The sequence below is a fragment of the Sphaeramia orbicularis genome, chromosome 11, assembly GCF_902148855.1.
Source record: "Sphaeramia orbicularis chromosome 11, fSphaOr1.1, whole genome shotgun sequence".
NCBI lineage: Eukaryota > Metazoa > Chordata > Actinopteri > Kurtiformes > Apogonidae > Sphaeramia > Sphaeramia orbicularis.
In genome coordinates this window covers 36,298,105-36,304,061 of record NC_043967.1, presented here as the reverse complement: position 1 = coordinate 36,304,061, position 5,957 = coordinate 36,298,105, and positions in this window count along the sequence as shown.

The following is a 5,957-nucleotide window of genomic DNA, read 5'->3' as shown; positions in this document are numbered from 1 at the left end:
CGACCGTAGACTGAACTGAACTGAGCAAACTGACCCATTTTTATTAACAGATGGTAATTAAAAAAGTCCATCCAGGCCTGTTTTTGTAGGATTTGGTTGCCACTGTCACTTGGATAAAGAACAAATGAAACTATAAGGAAATATTTTTATGTTTGAGTAAAAGAAAGGTGCTTTAATTAGCACTGTACAAATATGGAATGAAGCCAGATGTACTTTATTGATGCTTGAGATGTCAAAGTCCTGGAGTGGTTGCTGATTCATGAGGACAGATTATGCAAACAAACTTTTTACTACCTATGAGGACAGTTTGGAGGTACATTAAATCTCCTTTTCTGACTTTACAACCTAATAAACTCTGACCTGTACTTCATATACTTCATATAATACATACTTCATATATAACTTTCTATCAACTTAAAAATATAAAGACAACTGAGGAGTTTATGTCCTGTTTTTATTCATGCAGCAGTGATGAAATCATCAGAGATACTTTATTACTCATAAGAGGAAATTTGTTTTGGGCAAAGTGCTGATCAACTGCAGAACAATATATGCAGACAGTGCAGTTACATACATACATAAAAACGGACACTGTAAGTGCAAAAGCAGCGTTTTCACAATATATAAAATAAATTATGATTATACTGAAACCAGCTGACCTAATCATAACATACAAACTTAATCATAACATCCATAAAATCCATGAAAAACAACCCTATGAGCGGAATAAAATGACCAACATGACTAAAAACAAGCTTGTCAGTGAGTTTTGTTATTGAGCAGAGTGATAAATATAGATTGGATTAACAAACAATTAAATTAAACACTTGCAGTTCATTCAGAGTTTGACTCAGCCGACGACATTTTACCTTTAGTAGTTAAAACGAGATCTGTAAAAAAAAAACAAAAACAATAAAGCATATCTTCCAATTTATTCAATAAAATGATACAAAAAAAAAATGTGTTTAGGGCAAAGTGCTGAACAACTGCAGAGCAATATATGCAGACAGTGCAATTACACACATACATAAAAACGGACACTGTAAGTGCAAATGCAGTGTATTCACAATACATAAAATAAATTTTGATTGTACTGAAACCAGCTGACCTCATCATAACATCCATAAAATCCATGAAAAACAACCCTATGAATGGAATAAAATGACCAACATTACTTAAAACAAGCCTTTCAGTGAGTTTTCTTGTTTAGCAGAGTAATAAATATGGATTGGATTAAACAAACAATTAAATTAAACACTTGCAGTTCATTCAGAGTTTGACTCAGCTGATGACATTTTACCTTTAGCAGTTAAAAGGAAATCTGTTAAAAAAAACAAAAAACAAAAAAAAAAAAAACATGTCTTCCAATTTATTCAATAAAATTATTTTAAAAATTGTTTAGGGCAAAGTGCTGAACAGCTGCAGAGCAATATATGCAGACAGTGCAATTACACACATACATAAAAACAGACGCTGTATGTGCAAGAGCAGCGTATTCACAATATATAAAATAAATTATGATTACTAGCAGCATTGTACCCATGGTGCCATTTTACGATAGCGCCCTCCCGTGGTGGAACAACAGCACTACTTCCATACGCCCTCCCATGCTGCAACATCGGGACATCGATCAGATACACATGGGTCGGACACAGAAATGTCCATTATAGTAGGATACTGAAACCAGCTGACCTAATCATAACATGCAAACCTAATCATAACATCCTACTATAATGGATGTTCTGTGTCCAGCGTGTCTTTGTCCGATCCGTGTCCGACGCGTGTCCCGATGTTGCAGCATGGGAGGGCGAACGGGTGCAATGCCGCTGTTGCACCACGGGAGGACGCTATCATACGATGGCACCACAGGTACAATGCCGCTAGTCTATAAAATCCATGAAAAACAACCCAATGAATGGAATAAAATGACCAACATTACTAAAAAAAAACAAGCCTTTCAGTGAGTTTCCTTGTTTAGCAGAGTGATAAACATGGATTGGATTGAACACAAAATTTAGTTAAACACTTGCAGTTCATTCAGAGTTTGACTCAGCTGATGACATTTTACCTTTAGCAGTTAAAAGGAGATCTGTTAAAAAAACAAAACAAAACAAAACAAAACAAAACATGTCGTCCAGTTTATTTAATAAAATATGAAAACTGATGGCAAGGTTTAGCCATATACAACTGAGGAAAGCATGTATTGATGAAGTTTATTTAATTGCCAGTGTGTTACTTGCTCATGAGGAGCCAAATGTGCAGTTATTACTGTTCATTCTTCTTGAGGGTAACATTCTTTCCTCCATTGTTGTAGAAGCAGAGCCTTGGCAGCTTTAAAAGGAAGAAGAGTTCAATGGTTAAACCTGAAACAGAGACTTCAATGTCTTTGCTTATAGGACTTACTGTAGATAATTCAAGGAAATGTTTCAGCACTTAAGTATATGAGGACGTGGACTCTGTTTCCTGCACATCCAATCAACTAGTTTTAGATTTAATTTAGACAGTTGCTGTTTCAATTGACATCTGTGTATTACTTTTAATTTATATAAACCTATTATCTGTTTTCTTACACTTCATATTATGTTGATGTCCTGGTTACATCTGTTTACATTTCATGAGGCTACAAAACCACTATCACAACTCAATCTTAAACAAAACATCCTGTCTACTTTTGCTTGTGAAAAAAAAAGAAAAAAAAAAGCTGCCTTTCTGGAGCATGGTGCCATTTTTTAGAATCACACAGTATAAAGTAATCAAGGCAGATTAGATTACTCTTAAAACAATAAAGAGCCTCACTACCAGTACAAACTACCAAAACGACCATAAGCTTGATGAACTAAAGCACATTCACAAATAAGTTACTAATATATTCATAAAATGAGGTGAAAAGCAATTTTATGCTTTGTATTTTTGAGCAAATCAGCTACTTATTATCAGATACAAGTTTGCCTAACGTCTATCCTTAGAAAATGTTCATTACAAAGTAAAAAATTAAGCCATTCATCAAAATTCAACACTCTGAATGTGAGTAAATGTCAGTGTTCATCCTTTTCATATTTTAGGACAGACTTTATTTGCTGTTAAACCCATTAAATACATTTCTCTCTCAGACACATTTGAGCTGAAGTTAAATTTTAACTTGAAATAACCAAATAACATATTTTTATTTCTGTACGTCTAAGGAGAAATGTGCAAATATCAACCACAGAATCACAAATAAACATTCTCTAAAGTCTGTGTTGTTTTAGAAAACTTCTGCCCCCATGTGGATAAAAGTGGTTTCAATCATATTCAATATGAACAGTACTTATACACAGATAAGGATGTGAAAATGCAAGCAAGAATGAATGAATGTAATGTAATTGTGTGTAGTTTAAAACTGATGTTGTCTAAATTATGTCGAAATTATTTTATCATTAAAAAACAAATTAATAAATTTTTCCAAGTGATCTTTTAGCTAAGTTGTTTGATGAAAAGAAATAGACATGAAGTCAATCATGCAATAAATAGAATATACGTATATATAATGCTTAATTGTAACATTCTTAAATATGATATATTTTTTGTTCCAGTTAGTCTAAATTAAGTCCATTATTGAAATGAACAATAGCAAACTCAAACATCAGTAACCCTTACACACCTTCTAGAGAAGAAGCATTTACTGATCTAAAACATTTAATAACTGTGGAATAACTAATCCCACCAATACACTGAAATAATTAAAGTAAAATGCAGTTTCTCAGCTTTTTTGCGACATCAGATATGCTCAGTATGGATGTTCAAAGGCTCTGCAGCAGACATGGAAACACAGGCATCTTCTAAAACACTGATTCACAAGTAAAACCCATGGAGTTTGACAAATGACAGTGGTTGTAGACATATGTTTTATGTCCAGTTAATGATATTTTTTGCTGAAAAGGTCCCTTTTTCCTCGGTTTTCTCTGTTTTGACACACTAATGAAATAAAATTGAATTCAGACTGAGCTTTGGGAACGTATACATGATCAGTAAATTAAATATAATAAGATATCTGATTTTCAATGTAAATTACAAAATGTAGGGGTAAATGGGTAATATTATATGAAATGGTGACAAATCACTCAGGGAAAGTTAAATGTAGAGGGGAGGAAAATCACTTGAGAGTCACTTTTAATTTTTAAAATTGATATTATATTAAAGTTTCATACTACGACTACTACTATTACAACAACTACTACTACTAATAACAATACTTGTAGTAAAACACACCATTCAAAAGTGCACGGATATACTACTATTGTGTTATTTTATCCCTATGATATTAAATCGGTAAGATATATATTGTGTAAAGTCAGACACCCCATTTTAATTGGTTGTAAGTCTGTTATTACATATTCTGTTCACCAAGAGAGCAGCATTGAGTACATTATTAACTTATTAATATTGTTTTGTAAATTCCATAACTATGACTGTTGAAAATGACCCCCAGTTTACACAGACTCCTGGCTGAATTTGAACATTGCATATACAGTATTAAGCTTATAGACTCCCCCAAATGTGATAATACTGTCAAACTATATGAATAACTGTTTACAGAGAACTAATGTTATAGAATTGCTTTGTATGTATTTGTTTTTTATGTTAACCCTTTGATGCATGAATTATGAGAACCTTAGTCAATATTTTTTCTTGAGTGTTTTTATTCCTCTTTAGGCATGAAAAAAACAATGCAATTGAAAATTTTGTGAACCTATTTTTCGTGGAGTTACAAAAATGTCCACTCAGCTGGACACCATGTGTTTAATTTTTGAAGCAAAGAAACATGTATTTAAAACTCATCATCAGAAAGTGATATACTGTGTGAAAACTATGACATAAAAACATTTTTAATGCCACTAATCTGACATTTTCTCACATTTTTTCATACTCAAATACTAGTTATTACTCATTTCATGGAGATAATATCCTCCTGAGACCCAGGAAATTGACAATTTTAGCTTTTTTTACATAAAAAAAATGTCTTGATTGGAAACTGCATAATGCAACAGTTTTTTCAGATACATTTTTAAAATAATTTTCTTCATTGATTGATTTTTTTAATGGAATGTCCTTTGCAATAGACAGCATTTAAGTTAAACTGTCGAACTTTTGTCCCCTACAGAGGACAAAATGCATTGCTGGGTCTCAGGAGGATATGCAAAAAAACAAACAAACAAACAAAATCTTTTTTTTTTTTCAGAAAACTGTTAATTACAGTCTAATAACAATTAGCAGTTGATTTACACTAAAACATGTTAGTGCAGATCAAGTTTATCAAGAACAGCAAAGTTACAGTAATGAACTCTATGCACAGTTCCACTACTTCCTGAACTTCAGGCAGGTCCTTTATTTCCTGTCTTTGATTACTGGACACACTGATTAATCCAGGTGTGCCTAATTAATCAGTTGTCACAACAAGAAGTAGTAGACACACCTGGATAAATCAGTGTGTCCAATAATCAAAGACAGGAAATAAAGAACCCACCTGAAGTTCAGGAAGTAGTGGGGCTGTGCATAGAGCCCATTATATGAATTGCAGTATTTGGGATGATGTATAAGTGTCCACTGTGTTGGCTGATATTGAACTAAAACAACAAAACCCATGAATTAACAATAGAACACCTGTAGAATAGCTGTCCACTGTTGTGATCACTATGCATGAAAGGGTTAAGATTGTTGTAAGTTCATGTGTATGTGACCTTGTTGTTTGTATATTTGTTCTTTGTTAACTGTATTCTTTGCAATGAAGTTCTATTTTTGAAAAAAATCTCTATACCTGATATATTTTAGAGACTTTTTAATAATCCACAGAGGCCATTGTTTATTTATTTATTTATTTATTTATTTGCTTATTTATTTATTTTTGGTTTTATTTTATTTTATTTTGTTATTTTATTACGTCATGATGTCATGTGACCGCCCACCTTGGTCATATGACG